The sequence below is a fragment of the Hippopotamus amphibius genome, chromosome 10 (genome assembly GCF_030028045.1).
Source record: "Hippopotamus amphibius kiboko isolate mHipAmp2 chromosome 10, mHipAmp2.hap2, whole genome shotgun sequence".
NCBI classification, from domain to species: Eukaryota; Metazoa; Chordata; class Mammalia; order Artiodactyla; family Hippopotamidae; genus Hippopotamus; species Hippopotamus amphibius.
In genome coordinates, this window is record NC_080195.1 from 89,819,827 (window position 1) to 89,845,162 (window position 25,336).

Here is a 25,336-nt window from a genome sequence, read left to right on the forward strand (position 1 = left end):
ACTGCACATTAGGACATTTTTCACTGCAATCAACTCAAGCATCAGCACTAATGAGTGACAGGGTAAATTAAGCCAGAGATCACTTGCTATTGTAGCCATTAAATTTTATTCTGTGTCCACATCTCTAAAGTTAAATTCAGTGGAGAAGTTACCTGGTTTGTCTTTCAGCTTTATTCTCATTCCACTCCTTGAAAGTAGCGACGAAAAAAACCAGAAAGTTAAGTCCAAAGCAGGCAAGGAGAGGAAGAGGGAAAAGGTGGTATATAAATGATTGATCCCTGGATAATTTAGATTTAATGGTGAATAGGGGTTACTTTCAGCTAATGAAAGTAAAATACCCCATAGGCAACAAACCTAAGATACTTCATTGTAAGAGCTGGTAAGGTTGCAAGGATACATAACTCCAGAAAAGGTTTAAAATACTGTTTTGACTTTTTAAATATGTGGACCAATGAGTTTTTAAAAAGTAAAAATTATGGAATATATCCCTAACATTTCAATCAGGTTGGTGAAGACTTCCTAAAGCACAACCCTTTGTGTCACTCCCAAAGACATAATAATGCTTTTGTTTCCCACATGGAAACTGTTAGCGATGAAGTAACTAAACTGTACTGCTTCAACCCAAATCACCACTGAACTTTGAAGGCCGATAAGCTGATGCTCAGGAGAAAGTTAATTTTGTTAACCAGGAAGCATCATGGCACCCAAGATTTTGACCAACAGTGAATCTGTCTGCTAATCACTTTCTGAGCAAGAAGTAACTTTCCCACCAAAGAGGCTTTAAAGCACCCTTTCCACACCACTCCAGAGATAAGAATACCAATCCGACAGCCACCAAATAAAATATGTGTAGCACTAAATGTTCATCTCAGCCTCACCCGGAAGTCTCTAAGAAACACAAATTCTCAGTAAAAATCAAGTAAATCAGTACATACTTAAAAATTGCATTTGGAATAAGGGTATATGATGAGTATGTTAGATTAGTAATAAAGTCTTTAAAGAAAGAAGCCCATAGCTCAAGACTGATTTTGTAAGGCAAAGAATAATAGAAAAAAACACTATTCTTTTAGCCATGCTGGTTGAAGATTATTATGAGCTTCTTAACCTACAGGAAATGGAATACCAACCTCCAATGACCATATTTGTATAGAATTCCTCATGTCCAAGAAGGCACAGTCAATTTGATACAGTTCTCATTATTGATCTTCGGGTCAGCAAATCTATCTGTCCACTTCATAAAGTCCTGAGTTTAAGAAACCCACACTGGGTTTCCATAGATAGATTTCTAGAACAGTAGACTCAGTGAATATTTGCTAAATGAATGAATCTTGGACTTAGTAGGCACTCCATACTAGACTCATAATTCTGGTGTTCTTAAAAAAAGGAAAACAGGTAAAAGGTAATCCTTAAAGAATTCTCTTGGAATGGGGCTTGTTTTTGTCTGGGTGTGCTACAAACTATGCTATATTCTTCACATTCAAGATGAAATAAAGGCTGTTGGGTAAATGTCCTAATAAACTTCACCTCTCTGGCCTTGACCTTTTAAGTGTATTTTGGTTCTGGTCTTGGCTTTTGGACAAGTATCTATATAGAGATCATCTCTCATGGCCTGTCCAGTCTGGCTGAACACAATGTCCAGTAGAGGGCTCCCAGAGAGGCTGATTTGGCTCAGCGGTCCTTTTGGCCCATTCTAGTGGCAGGGTTAAAGAGTTCTGATAGGTCCACTCTGATCTTTTCAACTATTCCAGACCTCCCATGTCCATGAACTAGTCTTCTTTTTTTATTCTTTCACAATTCTTGGAACCAAAGTCTAAAATCCAAGGTGTCAGCCTGCCTGTGCTCCTTTAGAAGACTCTGGGGGAGAATCCTTCCTCGTTCCAGCTTCTGCTGACTCTAAGCCTCCCTTGGCTTATGCATGCATAATTCCAATTTCTATCCTTGTCTTCATGGAGATTTCTCCCCTGTGCTCTGACCTCTTCTGTGTGCTATCAGGACATCTGTCATTGAATTTAGGGGCAACTCAAATAATTCAGGATGATCTCATTTCAGGATTCTTGATTTAACTACATCTATAAAGATTTTTTTTTTTTTTTTCTGCAAATAATGTCACATCCACAGGATCTGGGTAGACATACCTTTGGGGGACCACCATTCAACTCACTATAGTAGGTGATTTAGAACTACTCATCCTCTCTGTGGTCTAAATGAATCTTGAATGTTGATGAGGTAAGCAATCTCTGATATCATTGTGATATTCTAAAAACTTATTTTAAAAATTACCTACTTACCTTTATTTTGTATCTATACCCTCATGTAATCATTCTAACATACTATCATTATTGTCTTCATTAGCAGTTCATCCGCTCCAAGGTTTCTTAGCCTTGGCACTCTTGACATTTGGGGCTGGATATACTATTCACTGTATCATATGTAGCAGCATCCGTGGCCTCTACCCCCAGATGCCAGTAGCACTCTCCTCAGTTCTGACAATAAAACAGGTCTCTAGACAGTGCCACATGTTCTCAGGGTCAAGAAATTATATTTAGTTGAGAACCACTGATCTACATCAAACATTGTTCTATAGGACTCTTAGAAATTACACTGAAACTCTAAACTGTAAGTCATAACGTTGATTTCTTCAGCTAACACTGGTGCCCTGAAAATATTATTTTAAAATGTTTTATTTTATTTTGGCTTAGAATAATGAATAAAGGGAACACTTTCCTAGTGTATATAGTTTTAGATGACCCCAGCTACACCACCATACCAAGTGTCAAGAAAGAATATAGCTCAGAATGTGCTTTGTTATGTACTTATCAGTTATTCAAGAATAGGCAGGAGTTTGCACATTTCAACCAGAAAGGAGAAATTGAATTCCTTTGGAACAGAGTTTGACAGAGAAATGTATATGATATCCATAAATGAACTTAAATTACAAAAAAAAATCTCTGTCATACTGAATGGTATAAACAGTGATTAACCATTTACTGGGCTAAGGCTTCATAGAGAAGTATCATGATGAAATTCCTTTCTTCCAAAAGGGGCAAATAATTCTAGAATCGAAAGTGTCATCAAAACAACCCACCAAGTGAATTAAAAGACCCTTTGACATCTTTATTTGTTCTGTCTTTGACATTCTGGAAACACTGATCATTTGTCCCTATTGAATCAACTACCACTTTCCTTATGGGCAAAATCTCCAACCTGCATTGGTAAAATTCGTGGTACACCTCCTATCAAGATTCAAATAGAGTTCTCAAAACCTCTTCCCAGACTTAATCAATACCCTATAAGGAAAGAAGCCCTTCAAGGCATAAAGCCCATAATAGAAGATTACAGGGCTCAGGATCTCATTATCCCTTGTACTAGCCCCTGTAACACTCCAATCTCAGCGCTGAGAAAACTTAAGGGTTGAGCATGGAGATTTTTCCAGAACCTCCAAAAAGTAGGCAACATTGGTATCCCTCAACACCCAACTGTTCTTAACCCTCCCATGTCACTAACATCCATTCCCACGGGAAGCATTTTCCTTGCTGTAATTGATTTATGCAGTGCATTCTTTAGTATTCCACTTGATGAAGACAGCCAATACCTTTTTGCCTTCCTTTGGGAAAAAAAAAAAAAAAACAATTTATTTGAACAGTAAATGTCTCAGGGTTTTGCTTATAGACTGCTTATTTCTCCCAAATCCTGAAGGCTGATCTGGGTGATATAAAGTTTCCTAGAGGTTCTACTCTGTTGCCATATGTGGCTGATTTGCTTCTTTGCTCTCATTCTCCAGCCTCCTCACAGGAAGACAGCATCCAGTTGCTTAAAGCTTTTAGCCTCATAAGAACATGAGGTCACCAAGGAAAAATTGCAATTTGCCCAAACTCAGGTTTGACATTTAGGGCATTGGATACTAGAACCAGTGCTATTTAGATCTAGATAGATTTCATGGTGTCCTAAGTTTCCCCAAACCCAAAACTAAGTGTCAACTTGAAGTGTTCTCAGGCTAGTTGTGTATTGATGAAATCAGTTTCCAGATTTCTCTCTTATGGCCAAACCTCTGTATGTTTTACTAAACAGTAACAACTCAGATCCAATTTTATGAGAAAAGGACAATATAGCTTTCAAGGCCTTAAAGGAGAGTTTGATAAACCCACCTGCCATCAGGCTTCCCAATTATCAGATTCACTTTTACCTTTTTGCATAGGAAAAGGAAGGGAATGCCCTTGGCCTACTCACCCCCAAAACATGGGAACCATTCTTCAACCCATAGGGTGTTATAGCCAATAACTGGACCCTGTGGCATGGGCACACACCCTTGCCTTAGAGCCATCACAGCACTGCCTTTTCAGTTAACACCACTGAGAAAATTGTTGTGGGATCCCCTTTTACCATTTTTGTACCTCATGCAGTGAAAGTTCTCCTGAATTCTCACCACACTCAACATTCCTCAGTCAACACCTTCACCTGCTATGAATTCCTTTTGTTAACTATTCCTCATGTAACTCTTTTGTAGTAATATTAATCCCGCTACTCTCCTCCTCTGTCACCAACGAAGTCCCTCAGGATGGCTTAATGCTGATAGGCCATCTCCTGGCGCCTAGTGATGATCAAAGGAAAATTTTCTGAGTACCACTGACTTGTCATGGTACATGAATGGTTCTTCTTTAAAAAGTGACAATGACACACGTTGTACTGGGTATGCTATTGCAACTCCTTTTGATATTGTCAAGGCAGCATCTTTACCTATGACTACTTTAGCCCCAAAGTTTGAATTATACGCTTTTACACAGACTTGTACGTTAGTTAAGAACACAGCTTCTAATGTTTATCCTGATAGTAGATATACTTTCAGAGTAGCTCATGATTTCAGAATGTTGTGGAAGCAATGTGCCTCCCTTACGTCCAGTGGAAATAAAATTATAGATGGTCCCTATGTTCAGGAATTATTAGATGCAATATTTTACCTGCTGTTTAGCTATTAAGATTCCAGGGCGTTCTAAACTCTGCTCTCTGGAAGCTAAAGGAAATCACCTTGCTGACATTTCCATAAGGAGTGCTGCCCTTAAAGGGATCAACAGAAGCCAAACCTCTGTCATGATCTAAAGGGATATTTCCCCAAATGATAATTTAGAAAAACTGGCTTTAGAAGTCCAAAAAATGGTCTCAGAAAAGGACAAACAAGATTGCAAATTCAACAGTTGTTGATTTGATACAAAGAGCAAGTTCTGGATTAGACCAAATAATAACCCAGTTCTACCAGAGACTCTAAAATTCCCACTCCTTACCACTCCACATGCATGAAACCATTGGTTTACTGAAAAATGATAGCCTTCATGAGTGAATATTGGTGGGAAAACATTAACAAGGCTGCAGAAAGTACCTACCTCACTTGTCCCATTTGTCTGAAGTACAACCCAGAGGAACCTGTTTATACTACACACAAGCATTTTAAACTACCTAATGGATCATTCAAGGTCTGGCAAATGGATTTCATACAACTCTCTACATCTAATGGATAGAAATATGTTTTAGTTATAGTCTGAATGTACTTATATCAGACTGAAGTCTTCCCGTGCAGATGGGGTACTGCCTCTTGTGTGGCTAAAGTCCTTTGGAAAAGACTGAGCCTACCTGTGGAACTCCTCTCCAACTTCAAAGTAATTGAAGAACCCATTTTACTGGCCAGGTGCTTCAACAAGTCTGTGCTGTTTGATTGGTTTTACAATGCTTTCACTGTGCTCACCACCCTCAGTCCTCCGCTTTCGTGGCATACATGAATGGCATTATTAAGACTCATTTGGGAGATTTGTAAAGGTCCTCCAAATACCTTGGCCAAAAGCATTGCCGTTGGTTCTTCTAAATCTCAGGTTCACCCCTTTTGGAACTCATAAACTCTCATCCTTTGAGGTAGTCACAGGACACCCAATGCACTTGGCTTCTGCTTCTTTTGACCCATAACTGATGAAAGGAGAGATCCCCCAATATTGAGGGGGATCTATTAAAACAATCATGATTTGGTAGAACAATCTTTTCACAGTGCACTCTTGGGAGATGAAGATCTTAAGCATCATACCTTGTAACCTGGAGATTTTGTCTATTGGGAAAGACACCTCCACATGAACTTACTTCAACCTCACTGGAGAAGCCCCTAACAGGTACTGCTAACCAACACTTGTGTCACCAAACCCCAAGGATTAGACTCTTGGATTCACCTAAGTGACATACCTAAAGAAAGCACTGAACCCCAACTGGAACTGCAAATCATCTGATGACCTGAAAGTAAAGGTTTCCTGGAACTGAAGCAGGCAATGTATTATGAGACAGCTTTCTCAAGATATCCAGACCAGGCCCGTTGGAAGGGTCAACAATCTTTTGATGATGACATAAGGGTTCAGATGATCTCCAATGTCTATGATCTTAACATATGGATAGACACTTTAAAACATATTTTTAGATAAAAAGAGCCTGAGAATTCTCCCTCCAACCCTTCCTCATTACTTGAATGTGGCCTCAATAGCTTTCCAGTTTGTGCACTTTTCCTCTGATATGAGACAGTACAGCCAGGAAAGGTCCTTCCTGCATTGAGTGAGAAAAAGCCACTGAAACTGTAAAAGCTGACTATTTATCTGTAATGCTTTGAAAGAAAGATGTTCATCAAAAGGGGAGAATGTAAAAAATTAATAAACAGAAACCTCAATTCAATTGGGAAGACCGGAAGGATGATAGCAGAGCCCAACAAGAAGAAGAAAGGTGGCTCTTTTTTCCTGGCAAGAACTCAGTCAATAAAAAGCGATGGACTCTTTGTTTACTATAGTCCTCCCAAATTCCCTTTTCCCCTTATAAAAGCTTTCTAATTCCCTTGCTGTGCAAGTACTGGCACATGGCTCATCACAGCTGCAGACCCCAAGTTCCAATTCTCTGCTGATTCTGAATAAACCCATCTTTGCTGGAAAAAATACCCGGCACTCTGTTTTAGGTCAACACACCTAACTTATAAAACATCCTAGCTTAGCCTAGCCTGCTTTAAATGTTCTCAGAACACATACATGAGCTTAACGTTTGGCAAAATCATCTAATGCAAAGCCTACTGTCATTTATTGACTCCTGGACTGAGAGTGAAAAACAGAATGGTTACATGGGTACAGGACGGTTGTAATGGTTGCTCACCCTCATGATCTCGTGGCCAGATGGGAGTTGCAGCTCACGGCCACTGCCCAGCATCACAAGAGAGTATCATACTGCATGGACTAACCTGAGAAAAGATAAAAATCCAAAGTATGGTTTCTGCTGAATGCATATCACTTTTGCACCATCATAAAGTTGAAAAATTGTAAGTTGAACCATCATAAGTCAGGGCCGTCTGTAGTTAATATGTGTAAAGCACAAAGAAGGAGGCCTGGCATGTAGTAAATGTTCAATAAATGGTGAATATTACTGCTATAAAACAGTAAAACTGCTAACGCTTTACTTTTCTTATGTCCCTTTTTATCGGATTTGACCCAGCTCCCTAAAGCCTCCAAGGTCCTAAACCAAAGAGGCTGCTTATAATTTCTTCTACTCTGTTAAGAAATAAAACACTTGAACCTCAGAGATTCTCTGCAAGCCTTACTTTTGTTTGTCTCTATTGGTTTGGGGGATCATAACTTCTTTTTGCATTTTACAGGTTCTGTTTCAATCACTGTTTACTTTCATTATATATTAAACCGTATTGACATTACACAGAAGTGAATTTTGTTGGCACAGAATAAAGAACTGAAAAGGCATTCTGTGAATAACAGAAAGGGAAGGGGGACTATTCTGTGTGACAGGAATCAAGGACGGTGGAAAGAATGCAGTGCTCCCTCTCGGAAGCAGGGTTCCACTGAAGGGTTGATGATATTTAAGTTCTATAGAATGCATACTTTTCCTCTGATAATTCTTGACCACACTATATAAATATATATATATATTTAATTCAATGCATTCTTTTGAATACATTTTTAGGGTGGAGTTCCAGTGATTATTAATCTCTTAATCTTCACTTTTATCAACTCCAATGAAAGAAATTCTTCATGTCTCCATATTAATAAACAATAAAGGCAATGTAATAGTATAACTGTAAATATTATCAATGACATATTAAAATGAACTTCTCGAGTGGAGTTCTTTCCAACCCAAAAGGCAATGAGCAAAAATACATGTATTCTATGGAAAATTATGATCTGAGTCTTAGTCAGCATTCTTTTGTTAGTCAGCTATTCACCTCAAAGAGGTAATAATTTTCGAACCTAGAGAAAAACCTGTTAAAAAATTTAAAAATTAATGTAGAAAATAAGGTTACCAAAATTTTCAGAATGAGTTTACAAAGTATCTTTGAGAAAGAAAAATAAACCTGAATGATTCTGCTTTCTCATCACTCTAAGTCATTTTAGTGATGAACCCCTTCAATTCTAAGGAAAACAATCAATATGAATTAATATCGCAGGCAAAATTTCCAGAAGACAAGGCGTTTTTTCTATTTACTACGATGTTTTTTCCAAAGATCCCTCATGATCGAATATAATTTTATTACGCTCTTTATCTGAGAATAACATTCATAGTGGGAGAAAATGCTGAAATGTCACATTCATGCAAAAGAGTGCCTATCAAAGCTATCTTTAAGACACCATGAATTGGGACAAGGTCTTGAGAGATTTGGGCATGTGCCTGGATGTTGCCTCAAAGTGGTAGAGAAGAAAACGGTGGAGAAGTCACACCATTTGTACATAAGAAAGCATGAAGCCGTGACTATTGCCTCTATGCCATGTTCTTCTCCCCATAGCTCCAGAAAGGCAGAGGGACAAAATACTTCTCTTTTTTTTTTTTTTCTCAGATCAGCAGGGGTAGAGAGCCAATTTGAGGAAAAAAATGAGGAGTATTTTATCTCACCCTTCAGAACAACCTTTCAACTTGAGTTTATCTGATTAAAGAAATGATGCAGTAAAGACATATCTGGTAAGGGATTTGTGTCTAGAAGAGATCCTCTAGGAGATCTAGAATACTCTAACTGAATAAGAAGACAGAAAACCAAATAAAAAATGAGCAAAGGATCTGAATAAACATTGCACCAAGGAAGAGATTTAAATGGTAAGTACCTGGAAAGATGTTCAACACCATTATTCATTAGGGAAAAACCAATTAAGATAAGATACTACCACACATATCCTAGAGTAGATAAAATTGTTAAAACTGAAAATACAACTTGCTGGTGAGGATGTGGAGCATCTGGAACACTTATACATTTTTCTAGTGGCAATGCAAAATAGAGTCACTTTGAAACATGTTTTTGAAGAATAAACATACCCACCCTATGAGCAAGCAATATCTCTTCCAAGTATTTGCCTAAGAGTAATGAAAACACACGTTCACGCAAAGACCTGTATATAAATGTTCATGGATTTTTTTATTCATAATCCCCCCAAACCAAAAACAGCCCAAATATCTATTAGCTGGTGAATTCATAAGCAAATTGTGATAACTTCACACAATGAAGCACTACTTGGCAGCAAAAATTGATGAACTATTGATGCAATAACATGGGTGAATCTCAAAAGCATTATGCTAACTGAAAGAAGCCAGACACAAAAGGTTTATATACTGTGTGATTCCTTTTATAGGAATATCTGGAAAGAGGAAAATTAAAGAGATATAAATTAGAGTACTGATTGCCAGGGACTGGGTGTGGAGGAAGAGGATTGATTACAGAGTACAGGGAGAATTTTTGGAGTGACAGAAATAGTCTATTTATATTGTGATGGAAGTAGTGGTTGCACAACTACATATATTCATCAAGATTTATAAAACTACATGTTTTAAAAGGGTGAATTTTACCATATGTGAATTATACCTCAATAAACTTGACTGTAAATAAATGATGCAGTGTATTTGAAATCATCCCCACATGCAGGGTATTTCGTTCCAAATCCAGACTCACCTAGGCAGAACCAAGCCATGATCAGGGGAATAGATGTAGGTCATTATCATTTATTTTAGTTTTTCGTAATTCTTTAGTATTCAATGCAACCATCAAAAACCTGATAGTACTGTTGCCCTTGATAAGAAATTAACAATTTCCCTAAGGCTGTTGTTGCATTAAGTAAGATAGACCAGGTCATGATATGGGAATAAACCTCAAATCTCCATGGTTTAGCACTGCAGACATTTATTTCTTGCTCATGTAAATTCTGCTGTGATTTTCTGATGACTCTCTAGAGCAACGGTTGCCCATGCAATCACTTGGCAGTTTCGGATGAGCTAGTCTCCACCATACCCTAGCTGTATCAGCTGTAAAAAGCAGTGTCTTGGTCAATGCAGTAGGGAAGGGAATACTCACAGCAGCAATTAAACGTTCTGGCCTGGAAGCGACAACACATATCTTATCTTCCACAATATTTTTCCAGGAACTTGTCACATGGCTCAGCCTAATTGTATGGGCAGAGAAGTACGAATTCCCCCTTTGCACCAGGAAGAAGAGGATAACCAGCTAAAGGAAGACACCAGGAGCCTCTAGCACATTTTTTTCTTATTTTACTTCGTTATATATTTTCTTTATTTCTTATCAAATAAATATTCATTCACTCCTATTCTTCTGGACTGTAAAGTAGCAATATATTCCCAGGCAAAAGCAGTACAGTAGCATATCCGTGTGTTGAATTACGTCATTTGACACGCAACATTGTTGTACTGGGGCAAACGGAGCCTGCCAAGGGCTTCATGTTGTCTCCTGGGATTTCCTGGTGAGTTTTGGTATCTTGGGATGGATGGGGATTAGCTTTGCACACTTCTGCTTAGTCCTCTTGCTTTTGGGAATTTGGGAGCAATTAATGTCATTTTTTAATGACAGAGAGAATTACCTCTGTATGTTAGCTATGTTGATAGAATGTACTCAAAAGTTCAGATGGCAGTCTGAACTTCTGAACTTTGAGGGGGCGGGGTGCAAATACATACTCGATTCTTTAGAGACCCCTGAAAACAAAAAGTGAAAGAGAAAAAAAATCTTCTTCCAGCACTCTTAGGAAGAGTTTTTACATCACCATGAAATAGGTCTGCAAATCTATACACTGTGGAAAGAGGAGTTAAGTTCAAATCACTGGTAAAGTGGAAGTTTCTATGGAGGTAGGAAAAAACCTGCTGCAAAAGGGGGCAATTGATCACTAGTAGAGTAGGGATGTGGAGCAAACAGACATTGATCTCAATCTAAAAACGGTGCTTTTGGAAAGCAATGAAAGTTCAGGGGTTCTTGAATCTGTCCCAGTTTATCATTTTCCCACTAAAAAAGGAGTTAACCGTTTGTGTTTTGAATCCATTATAAACAGTGAATGCAACAGATCATGTGATCAAAAGGAAAGTCATTGTTATAGGCTGAACTGTCATTTTCTTTTTTTTTTTTTACTAAACTTTATGTATTTATTGGCTGTGTTGGGTGTTTGTTGTGTGTGGGCTTTCTCTAGTTGCAGTGAGCGGGGGCTACTCTTGGTTGTGGTGCGCGGGCTTCTCATTGCCGTGGCATCTCTTGTTATGGAGCATGGGCTCTAGGAGCGTGGGCTTCCATAGTTGTGGCACACAGGCTCAATAGTTGTGGTTCATGGGCTTAGTTGCTCCGAGGCACGTGGGATCTTCCTGCAGCAGGGATCGAACCTGTGTCCCCTGCATTGGCAGGCGGATTCTCAACCACTGCTCCACCTAGGAAGCCCTATCATTTTCTTAATAGTGTTGATTCTAGTTGAGACAAGAACAAAAACAATATCGAAATGTATATGTAAATGTGTGTGTATGTGTGTATGTGCATGTTATCTGAGCACATATAAATAAAAGTAGGCATAAAATAGATAGCAGAAAAAACTTTTAGAGAGGGTCAACAGTTTCCATCACAATGCCACAAAAGTAGTTAGAGCATAATTTATAGAAGAAGCTGTATGTGATACTCATCCCACCCCCTCCTCTATTCTGCATACGAATAGCAGACAGTATTAAAGGAGAACAACTTTCTTTCCCTTGGAACCCATACCAGGCTTCAGCATCCCTTTCAGCCCAATATTAATAGTCACTACAAAAATCAATCAATCAATCAATCATCAATCTTTGCATTCAATCTAAAAGTTATTTCCTTTCAAAGATCAGCAAAGGATTTCTGAATTTCAAATGGTGGTGAAGAGTCCTTCAGAGATATTTTTCCTTCCATTAAAAGCATTGACATATATACACTACCAAATGTAAAATAGATAGCTAGTGGGAAGCTGCTGCATAACACAGGGAGATCAACTCAATGATGGGTGATGACTTTGAGGGGTGGGATGGGGGGAGGAGTTGTGAGAGGGAGGGGCTATGGGGATATATGTAGAAATACAGCTGATTCACTTTGTTGTACAGCAGAAACTGGCATAACACTGTAAAGCAATTATACTCCAATAAAGAGCTTTAAAAAAAACTCTGGAAAGATTATCCACTTCCTTGTTCCTTTCTTTTATTCCTTTCTTCTGACTTTCCTTGAACAAACCTGTATCAAGCACGTATCACATGCATGTGCCAGGTGCTGGAGGTGCAGTGATGACCAGGACACAGTAGGGAAACACTAGGTCATGTTCATCATTCACAACCAGTCCCTTCTGGAAAGATTTTCTCCACTTTGTAGAAAGCTACATGGCCCTAGTTTCATCCCACCATTCTGACCATCCCTATTTCATCTCTACTGCCACCATTACAGTCTAAAATCTATCACTCTTGCCTAGTTTGCTGCAGGAACCACCTTGGTAAGTCTCTATACTTGCTCTCATCCCATCCAATTAATTCTTCACACTGGAGTCAGAGCAATTTCACACCAGATCATGTGGTTCCCCTACTTAAAACTCTCCAGTGGAATTTTCTTGCTCTTAAGACAGACGCTAATGCCTCTAAAATGGCTTCCAAGGCCCCATGCAATTCATTCCATTCCTGTTTATCCTGCTTCATCTACTGCTACTCACTCTTCACTCTGTGACCCAACCACAGTGCTCTTCTTGCATGTCATAAACTCACACTATTCCTTTCTGCCTTGAGACTTTGAGCATGTTGCTTTGTAGCCTGGAATGCTCTGTTCCCACTTCTCCCTCTGATTAACTCATCCACCTTTCAGATTTCAGCCCAGAAGCCACTTTCTCAGAGAATTCTTCTCTGACCACCTGCCTCACTCCCAGACTAGGTTTAATTAATTTCACATTACCGTATACCTTTCCTTCTCTCATCACATTTAACGATTATATATTTTATCTGTCTGATTATTTGATGAACGTCTGCCTGCCCTATTAGACTACAAGGCCAACGGCACGCAAGAAAAAGGCCTGCTTTGATCCTAAGTGTGTGTGTGTGTGTGTGTGTGTGTGTGTGAGAGAGAGAGAGAGAGATGTATCTTGCACATAGTAGATGCTCAACAAATAGTTGGTGTGTGAAACCATGAGAAAACAATTAACTCATTGGTTGTTTGAATGAATAACCAAATAGCTTACAATCTAGTGGAAAGTATAAATAGGTAGATAGACCATTGCAGTACAGTTTGATAAACACTGAAAGAGGACAAGAACAGTGTGCTCTGGGCAAACATAAGATGGGTGTCTCATTCCCCTTTTGAGAGGCTACTATAGTAGACATGAGAAGGAATTGTATAATCAGTTACACTTCACAGAAATGCTCAGTTTCACATTTCCAGCCTCTGCAGGGCTGTGTATAATAATACATAAGAACAGATACAAGCTATGGAGATTCAGCTGAAAAAAAAGGCTATGTTTTAAAGTCTGAACTCTAAATGATTGTGAACAGAGAGACAAAGAATTCTTCCAATTAGCACATTTGTCCCTATTCAGGGAAGTGTCTACACGGAGGCCAATCAGCATAAAAAAGAGAGCACAGAGCAAGTCAGCCAGTGATGAAAATCCAAATAATGAAAGAATAGGAGAATCAGGGTCAAAATTGGAGTGTTTTTTCCTTTAATTGTTCATTACGAGAAAGGAATGGTAGGAAACACAAGGATCTCATTTTTGTTACATCCGAGCCCTCTTTCTGGGTGTTTCATATACGTATGCATAAGATACCATTTACACACACAATATACTACATTAAATATAGTCCATTCTACATTATGGGTTCAGTCGTTCTCAATAATCTTCTTTGTTGTTATTATGAAATCTCAATTTTAAAAGAATTCAGTTACAGTTAAACTCATATTTGGACACAAACAAATCCAAACTGCATAGGCATTCGAGCTGATAGCCCGGCCTAGCAGCGCACCTGTAAGATGATCCGACGATTGTGCTTGATGAAGATCAGTTCCTGATTGTAGGTGGGCCACGTGGCATTCACAAGCAAACATACACTCAAACAGCTTTGCTGTGGATTTGCCATGTAGCTTCCAGGCCTGGGGAAAGGGGGTCCCAGGAGAGTCTATTTTCGATGATGCAGCCCAGCAGCACTAGGGCAGAATGTAAATGTTAAGTCACAGAACCCATTTTTCCCTCACTGTGATCAAGCAGATTTTGCTGTAGGGTAGCAGATAACTTCGGGGTCCAGTGGGAGAAGCCAAACAGCTGTCACTACCTTGAAAAAATGGAAGTCAGTAAAAGCATTCAGCAATGTCATACTGCCGTGGGCATGTTAGAAACTGCCCCAGAGACCTCATCTTCCTCTTCATTCTCAGCAAAGAAAATGAAATATCATTGGTGAAGAGGGAACTTCCTTGATTTCACCATTATCTTCTCATTTCCAAGGTCCTTTGTGTCTTTTCTTAAAGTACTAAAAAATGTCTAGCTACCTTTAGAAATAATGTTTGTTTCTTGCACGAAGAATTTTGCTCTTTGGAAAACTTCACCCATTCTTTCTAAATTAAAATTTGCAGGGCAATTTGACATTTTAGGACAAAAATCAGATTATATATCAAGTTTAGTCTTTGTGAAATTATCCTAATACTTAAAAGAAGTATGTGTCTTCAGTTAAAAGCATGATAATAATTAACGATAAATAGAATGTGTTATTTAATATATGCCATGTAACTGGAGAACACCATAGATACAGAGTTAAAACAGAAATAGACATATTCAGAATAACTGGCTGTAATCCATCTAGCTATGTGTCCCTAAATAAACCACTTAACTGCTCTGTGCCATAGGTGTCTGACATGTAAAATAGTAGTAGTAGCCAGAGCCTTAACTACCTTAAAGGGTTGATGTATTTAAAATGTTGCAAGTATAAGTTTGGGAAACTTTAAGGCACTAAATATATTAGACATTATCATCACCATCATCATTAGAAGTTGGAAAAATAAGATTGTCTTCAGAATCTTCAGATGCATCTTTTTATTATCTTTTTAATACGGAGCCACCTTTTCTTTTTATTTATTTATTTACTTATTGGCTGAGTTGGGTGTTCATTGCTGCTCGCGGGCTTTCTCTAGTTGTGGGGAGTGGAAGCTACTCTTCATTGCGGTGCACGGGCTTCTCATTGCCGGTGGCTTCTCTTGCTGCAGAGCACAGGCTCTAGGCACGTGGCTTCAGTAGTTGTGGCGTACAGGCTTAGTTGCTCCGTGGCATGTGGGATCTTCCTGGAGCAGGGATCAAACCTGTGTCTCCTTCATTGGTAGGTGGATTCTTAACCACTGTACCACCAGGGAATTTTCCAGATACATCTTTGGATTTTATACATTCATTCTCTTTCTTTGTTTGGAGTACTTAGAATTTTTCTAAAATGAGCTTTATAGTACATTGGTTCTCAGGAATGGCAGTTTACTGGAGAGCTGTTTCTGTTTTATTTTAATTTTTTAAATTCCTTTTTGTGGCATTGTTTTATTTTTATTTTTCTTTTTTTAAAAAAACACTGAAGTATAGTTGATTTATAATGTGTCAGTTTCAGGTGTACAGTACAGTGATTCAGTTTTACATATGTATTTTTTTCAAATTCTTTTCCCTTAGAGGTTATTACAAAATATTGAGTACAGTTCCCCATGCTATACAGTAGGTCCTTGTTGGTTATCTAGTTGATATATAGTAGTGTGTATACGTTTGATTTATTTTATGTTAAACTTCTGAGATTTGATACATTTGTGAATTCAATGGGTCACCATGACTTGTGTAAGATGGTGCTGCATTTGAATCAGACAGTCTCAGTGCTTTCCTGCAGGAAATATTTTTCCACTGTTGCTAGTTTTCAACATTTACAGACAGGCCCTAGGCATCTTGTTGACCATCAACATTCAGCCCAGGTGAGCTCTGGTCTTTGCATAGGTACACCGATGCCCTCTGCTGGACAGACTATGCAGGTAGCCTCAGAGTCCCTGCTCAAGATCTGTGTCATCAGATCTACATGTACATGTGCAATCCTCTTTAGGGGTTGATGAAGTTCGTAATTACAGAGGTTTGGGTATGTAAAAAAGATGCTTTGAGTAACACAATAAACAGGCATCTGACTTTTTAACTTGGGAGTAAGTTTCAACAACATTCATTACAAACTGACTCACGTTCACGTTTTGAAACACCCATGCCTTTCCATTGATTCAGCATCCTTTGCTGGTTCGTCCTCACATCCTTAAGTCATAAAACTACTTTCTCTCACATGAATTAGAAGAGATGGTCCCTAACAGTTTAGAATGATCTTCCAGGGAGATGCATCTTCTCCTTCTGAGTTAGACACTGATTAGTAGGCTATACTCTCAGTTATTCAGTTATCAAATATTTATTGAAAATCTACTATGTACTCAGAAATCTTTTAAGTGCCAGGGCTACAACAATCAATAAAATATTTTTATGAAGTTATTACCAGTCACCTTGTATCTATTTCTGATCTGCTGAAATAGAAGTTCTAATAAGAATTCAACTGAGGTGACCAACCATACTGGTTTGGCAGGACTGAAGGGTTTCTGAGGATGCAGGACTTTCAGTGCTCAAGTAGGTCCTAGGCAAACTCAAATGAGTGGTCAGTCTTACATATATTTCCCATCATAGACTATTGTAACTTGCAGTAGTATTTATTGAAAAATAACCTCTCAATAGCATTAGCTTCATCACTAATACTATTATTCTGAACAGTTTCTTCTCATTTAAAGCTTGTCACTTATGTACATTCTACTTACAAATCAATCTATTGAATTGCCATTTACAAAGCATTTTCTTATATAGAAAAGATGCTGAGCAAACCTAAAATCACAAATACAAATTTGCACTGTGAAAGCCAAGGAAAATAAACACTAGAAAAGCGAAGTTCAACCTTGCAAGACGCAGAGAGAGCTTAAGTTATGTAGGATGAGCGACCATAGAACAAAGAGGGAAATTAAAACCAGAAAGATATTTATTAATGACATCTATGAGAAAGACTAACAATATTCATTAGTCAAGTAATTAAAAAATCACAAAAGTTTAAAACTGAAAAGTTCCAATATTCACCCAGCTCTTTCTTCCCAAACATAGAAGTTTCTCCTGGATTTTGATGTCATTTATCTCCTGACATGTTTTTCTAAAAAAATTAGTCTGTGTTTCTCACTGATAAAAGTTACCTGTATTTTACTTAAACATGATCTTCTTAATTCTCGTCAGTTTGCTTTAGGATAAAAAAGTCTTCATACATCCATGTGCTGATGGACTGAAAATAAAGTTCAATATTATTTGCTGTTTGACATCTGCTAAAATTGGGAGGGTCTTGGAATGGCCTAGCTGCAACCTCCCCTCCCCACTCTGCTCCTGTAAGTAAGGTCCCCTTGTCAAACAACCCCTCATATTGAGGGGACCAGGCACAGTTTTTGCTTCTTCCTGAGTTTCCGGTTTCAGTCCTTGCCAGACTGAGGATTATTCCAACAAGTCAATTATATCCTACTATGGGAAACAGAGTACCTTGCTCTCTTGATACTACAAAGCTTACCTCTCACAGCTTCTGGTTGTTCACTGGTCTGCTCGCAGGTGCACCCCATATGACCATGGCATATAGCGTCATCCTCCCCCAGGCTGTGAGTATACATGACTAATAAACTGCTGACTATCTCATCTGTCCAGTATTGCTGTTGTGTGTTTGGCCATCCCTGTAACCCTCGGGTGGGAATGCCTCACTCACCAGTGGGGTGAAGAAGAGGCGATTAAGACAATCCACACCTATGAATTTTTAGCCAACGCTACACAATTCTTCTCCATCTTCTTTTCCCTAGAAATTTCCATCTCTATCCCACAAAAATCACTGCTTGGGTGAAACTAGCAAATAATTCAAGTATAACAAGACACTGGGATCCATGTGCTTTTTGATTGGGTACAAATGAGGATGTCATAATCACACTTGAGGAATAAATGAACAGAAAGCTGTTAAGAAACTAGTTGGTTCATGAGAATGAGTGATGACTGCACAGAGAGAATTCAGAAATTATTGTAGCCAAAGAAGAGTTGAAAGAAACATATGCATCTATTTAGCAATGATTCTATGAAAAAGACTATCCAATTCTAAATTTCCCATGAAAAGTTAGATGTCATGTAAATTCACAAATCCACAGATAATTTCCTTTTATATTTTCATTAGTGGTGTAATTCTTCTTTCAAACCTAATCTTACGTGCTAGACACTATAAGGAAAATAATGACCAACTTAATTCTTTATACCTTCACTTTGCATCTGCACCCTCCAGAAACTGATAAGCAAATACATTGGATATAGGTGGACATGATAGATGATTCATAGAATGTCAGCAATGGAAAGGCTTTAAGAAACTCCCTAGTCTATCCATCTACTTTTCACTGAATTAATGGATATGAAAATGAAATTCAGTAAACTGTCTGTGGGGAGTGTCAGATGTCAGTGTCAGGTTTCCCAATTCTCAGCCCAGTTCTCTCTCCCCTCCGCCCCCCAAAACGTCCAACCAAATTAGCTGAAAATGCATTCCATAGCTTGGCCAGATTCCTAATGCGGTAGCTTAGCATATTCATTGAATGACAAGGTAATGTATTAAGAAAGCCTTTTCCTTGTTATCCTGGGTCAGACAGCATTTCTTGGAGAATCTGGAAAACCAATAGAAATTATAACTGTTAAGAATACTCCAGAATTCATAATATTTATAAATTAACTGATTAATATTGTTATTTTGTATCTTTTAAATGTAACAAAATTTGAAATGATCTGACAGTTAAATATCAAGGAGACATAATTACAGAAAATATCAAACTTCTATAAGATCAGGAGTTTTCCTGGGTATTACCTGCATGAATGTGATAGTGCAAACTGCAAAAAAGAATAAAGTCAACAGCATGAGCTGCAAGCCAAAACTGAACTGAAAATGGCTCCCTGGGAAACAGAGCCCTCAGAAGTAAGAGGCTATTCTACAAGGATGATCCAAATTTGAGAAGGGAATTCTTTGCAAGGCTAGACTAGACCAGACCAACCAGCGCAAAGAAATTGAATTTAAAAAGGGCATACCAATATGGACACCAAGTGGGGAAAGCAGGGAGGGTTGGAGGGGAATGAATTGGGAGATTGGGATTGCCATATATACATTACTAATAAAAAAAAAATGAAATTCTACACTCTAAATATATTCAGTTTATTGTCTGTTAACTGTATCTCAATAAAAGTTCTTAAAAAAAAAAGGGCATACCAAATAGCTAGGAGTATTTCAAACACACACGTGCGTGCACACACACACACATACACACACATCTCTTTTAAAAATATACGACACCAAAAATGCATCTCTAAATTATACAGACAGGAGAGGAAAGAGACAGAGGTTTTGCAGATTCCACTACCACCTCAAGAAAATGTTGAAAAGTGAAGTTGAGAAGTTCAACTATTTTCTATCAATTAGATATTTACTTTTTTCAAAATTCACGTTTTATCATGAAATTCTACTCTTTGGAGGATTTTCCTGAAAAAAGAAAAATCACATTAGCATATAAGTGTATGAAGATGACAAAAAGGTCTAAAATGAAGTAGTTAATAATTCTTCTAATAGATATGAGTCTACATGAAACGTTGACAATGTTAAGAAATTTTTGCTGGGATTCTAGTTAAGAAAATGAGAGTAATCTTACATACCTTCAACCCAGATGAAGTCTCACCTTGAAAAACTAAACAGTGAAGAAAATGATTGAGCAGACAGGCCTTACAAGCAGGAGGCTTTCTCAGCCAAATTTCAGTGACAGCCAAAAAGACTAGGCCATTTCCAAAAAACTAACACACAAATTAATGGTGATTTATTACTGAGGGACCTGACATTAATTAAAGCAAATTTAGCAGTATCCTTATCACTTCAAGTTGATGTTATTGCACTTGGCTGGAGAGAGAATACAAATTACTCAGGCAAGGGCTGCCAATCACGTCCTTCTAAAGTGCCTTTCTATCCCAGCCCAGAGATTTCTGGAATTCTAGAACCCCCAAATTAAATTATGTTGTAAGGACCCTAGCCTAGCAGTCCTCTTCATCTTGGCCGTCTATACTCCTCCCAAATGCATGACTTAGCTTTTTAAAAAATTCCACAATAAAATGTATGATAGAAAAAGAAATGGCCAGAAAAAGGATTTAAGGGTAGAAGTGTAGTTAGATTGTATAGCTCCACTTACAAGAATACCGCAGATTTGATTTAACACTTATTGAATAATAATTATAGATATAAGTTTTTAATAGGTAATATCTTAATTAACATATTAGAGGTAGATGAGTCCTTTTTATACATCTTCTAATTATTACTCATATAGACCTTCAAACTTCTGCCTACCCTCAAAATGGGATGCCTACATCTTGAGAGCTTAGTGCATCTGTCAGTTTTTATGATTATACTTTACACATTTTGGTGCTGAAGAGGAAACTCAGCATTCAATTGCAGCATATTCTCTTTTTTCTCAAATTTTCTGAATTATTCATTCAGAGAATAGGTAGTCACATCAGATGCCATCACTAAAGAAATGACTCAGTCTCAGCTTGGAGAACCCTGCTGCCACCCTATTTCCACACAGTCCCCAGGCCCATGTCAGTGAGAGTTGAGATGCATTGACCTCTTGCTATGTGGTCCTACTGGGGATTAATTCATCGTATTGGTTCCAACAATAACCTTGTAAGGTAGGTACTACTATTATCCCCAAGTTTACAAGTAACTAAATCAAGGCACAAAACACCTCAGTAACTTATAAAACAATCACACTACTACAAAGGAGTGAAGGAGAGAGGTAAGCCCAGATGTACCAATGGTCTATTGCCGCAGAAGAAATTATATTAAAACAAAGCAGCTTAAAACACTGATCTCACAGTTTCTGTGCATCAGGCCACCTTGTGGCTTAGCTGGGTCCTCTGGCTCTGGGTTTCTCATGGGAGGAAATTACAGGAAATTCTCAGCATTCAACTGAAAGTGGATCCACTTGGTTGTTGGCAGGATTCTGTTTCTCATTGGCTATTGGTCTGAAGGCTTCAGCTCCTTGCAGGCTGTGGCCTGGAGGCTGTCCTGTGGACCCCTCCACAGGGTGGCTCAGAACAGCAGCTGGCTTCCAGGATGAGCAAACCAGAAAGCCCCAGAAAGAATGTGAGCAGAATGGAAATCTGTCTTTCACAACCTACGGAAGTGACAAAAGGATACAGATTAAAATCAACAGAGGGAAGCATCCCATAAGGCAGGGCTGGAGACACCAAGGTGCAGAGCTTCTGGTTCCCTCCTTGGGAAGTGATGAGAACAGTGCCTATTTCTCTTAGCAATGATGTGTGACAATATGCATGGAGTATTGCCAGCTAGGGAAGCTCACCTAAGCCTTAGTGTCCTGAGTTTTCTTGGGGATTTGACATATCCACATGACTGACCTTCTTCATGGCCAGCCTTAGAATCCAGCCCCTCCACGGGCTGAAATGATACCATAATGCCTAAGGTCCTGCACCATAATCACCTTGTTAGCCTAGACTATCTGGCATGGCCCACAGCCTTCAGGTAAGCAAACACACTCATATGAGGCAGATATTCCAAGGGCTTGGAGATTGCTTCCCAGAAGTGAGGACAAAGGTCAAACCTCTCTTTGGGCAAGGGTAACCCTTTACTGCACACCAGCCAGGATCAGATTGTTTTTGTTCCAATGATGTACTTCTTGGGATTCTTCAAGCACTCCATCAGTGTCTCCTATTCTCCAGTGATGCTTTCACTCCTGTTGATATCTGTGTAAGAGAATCTAGGTCCTGACCTGTCTTTCACTACAACAGACCATGCAGACTTGGCTCAGCTTTGTGCTTGCCTCTCTTTTCCATGAAGTGGCACTAGTTACACTCCTGAACAAAAAACCCCTAGCCCGTCTCAGCATCACCCATTTTTAACTCATTATCTTGTTGCATACACTATAAGGTTTCCACTTGGAAGTCAGATGCTCCGCTCTCTCCTGAGCACGTTTTTGGCCACTACATTATTGCCTTAGCTTGAGTTGTACCCAAAGTAGCACTTGAGCTAAGAACTTGTAGGCAAGTGTTCATCTGGAAGACGATTCTGGGAAACAAGAGTGAGGTTTCAGGAAATGTAGGATGGATAAAGGGGAAAATCCAATGTGAGAGCGTGATTTTGAGATCGTGGCTGTGGAGAATGGTGTATTATTCCACTGGGACCTCCTGAGAAGTCCACAGGATGCCTCTCAGAATTGTCCACCTGAGAATGGACAGACAGCATTGATCCACTTGTTTGCATCTCCCGTTGGTCAAGCACCACCCTGCTGAAACGCCTTCTAGCCACAATCTTTGGCACTGGAGGAGACCTGGGGCAGAAGCCAAAGACATCACTGTTAGACAGCTGGGGTGCACCCTGGAACTCTCTACTCCAGCAGTGGCTGGAGCTAGAGGATAAACTTCAGCCATGACTGCTGCAATTGGATTACCTAGATTAGTCGTCCACACATGTTGACGTTTATTCAAATCACCTGGAGAGCTAGCAAAGAACACAGAAGCCCAGATTCATAGAAGAGAGAGGGCAGGGGACTTTGTATTCTTACCAAGTTCCCTGGGTGATTCTGCTACACTGATGTTTGGATACTACTTATGGTACTCTATAGGGACCCACCAGGGAGAAGGCAGCCTTACTAGGAACTGATTTGAAGTTAATTTTTCTGCTATTAACCTGAACTCACGGCAGGTCCCTCATGCCCTCCTTATCCTGAGTTGCATTGGCTCAGCCCATGTAATTACTGTTCTCGCCTGTTCAGCTAGTACCTTGACACTCTAACCCTCTCCAACTCTCTTCCTCAAAGGAAAGGAGAATTACATTTAATGAACATCTGCTATGAAACAGCCAATTTCATAGACATTTTAGAGATATAACTTCCTTTAATTCTGGCAACGCTATGAAGTAGGTGGTATTATTCCTACATTTCAGATGAAAACATTTAAAAGCTCAAAGACATGTGACGTCATATGTCTATTATGTACTGGATTAAAAAACAAGTCTACTCAGCTGCGAAGTCCTCTTCAATCTATCACACTCTTGTCCTTGTCGAGAAATAGTGACAATCGTCTGCATTAGCTTCAACCAGTCTTGAATTGTGAAGAGGCAAACACTTTAAGTTGCAGAGGTCAGATTAATTGTTCTGTTAAAACCAATACCTGATCACCCTTTGATTCAATGGGTTTACTTAATGGGAAAGACATGCATTGAGCACCTACGACACACCAGGCACAGTGATAGGTGCTTTGCATACAATATCTTTCCTTTATCATTCATACTAACGGGGCATGGCCAGCTCCTTCCTGATCTCACAGAACAACATCCTGCAACAAATAAGTCCCAGCTGTTTTATTAATCAGAAAACAGATCCTCACAAAACATAAAGGTGATAAAATCTAGCAAATTTCATTCGTATTTCTTGCTGGTTTTATCAGATCCGTTTAATTTCTTTGGGAGACCAGAATAAGACAGAACGTCTTTTGTTGTTGCTGGGGGGACGAGGGGGAGGGTGGTGGCGGAGGGGGGTGGGCGAGCCACACAGCATGCAGAATCTTAGTTCCCTTAGCTCCCTGACCAGGGATCAAACCTACGCCCTCAGCAGTGAAACCACAGACTCCTAGCCACTGGACTGCCAGGGAATTCCCAAGACAGCACTTATTTTTGAAGTTTGATAATTAGGACTAAACTTCAGTTATTTTTCACACCCTTTGAAAGAATTTTTCATTGTAAGTTTAAATACATTTTAAAGTGTTTAAGAGGGAGTTAAATTATATCTTAATATTTAAGGGCAGTTTGGGCCATAGCTTCTAACATTTATTTTCATTCTGTATATTCTAATTGGTTCATTCTCATGTTTCATTCGCTTTTATTAGTAAAGGAGAGTCCTATGCGCCTATTCAGCATGTCTACATTTAGTGCTTTCTGTCTCCCAAAGAGCTATTCCATCTACTCCAGCACTCACATGTCCATGCAAAATTGTTAATGTTTTTCAGAGCTGTTTCAGACATTCTTCAAAGCAAATGTATTTGATATACTACTTCATATTCCTTGAACAGACAGCAACACAGTTCTTGACAGCTTATTTTCAACAGCTAAGCATGAAGTCATTGTAAGACAGTCTAAAGGCATTTAGTCTGGTGTTAATGATCTGTTTTGACTCTTTCTTGTCTACATGTCTGATATTTCTATTTCAACTTCTGCGGCTGAAGATAAGATGACATTTGATAGTTGGGTTCATCCCATGAAAAGCTTAATTTAATTACAGGAGGGCCTGATTTGCTAGATTAAAAGGTCAAGTATTATAAAATTCATTTTGGGGGCAGAGACAGTACAAAGTTCAGACAGTCAGATGCGAGCAAGGCACAGTAGAAACAGGCAAAGTTAAAAACCAGTGACTATTCTCATTGGAGGAGAGACGTATTCAAATACAGACAAAGGGTTAAACCTAATACTTATAACCCTTTCCTGTGTGTGCCGTTTTTTTGCTTTTTGAGAGCTACGCATCAGGGTGATTTACAAAAAAAATAAGTGGTGGATTTAGAGAGCTAGGCTAGACTGTTTTTGTTTTAAAATGGCACAAGACTCTGAGACCTATTAAAATGATAGCACAGGCAAGAACTCCACAACTCTGCCTCTGCCCACCTAATCCGCTCGATTTTTATTGAGATTAAACGTCTTAAGACCTGAAACAATGGCAGTGAATTCCAGAGAGCTGCGTTTGCTTGCAGCCCAGTGAAGATGATGAAGACGATGAGGGACCACGGGAGCCAAGGCTTCTGGACAACTTTAGGAAGGTGAAGCGCCTGAGTAATGAGGCTTTGACCACGGCACCGGGGTCGACTTCACCAGCTGATTTTAAAACAATTTGCAACAGCCGAGTGACCACCCCGGACCAAAGAACAAAGACCTGCAGAGGTGCAGCTGGCTCGAAATGAGTTCGGGGCTG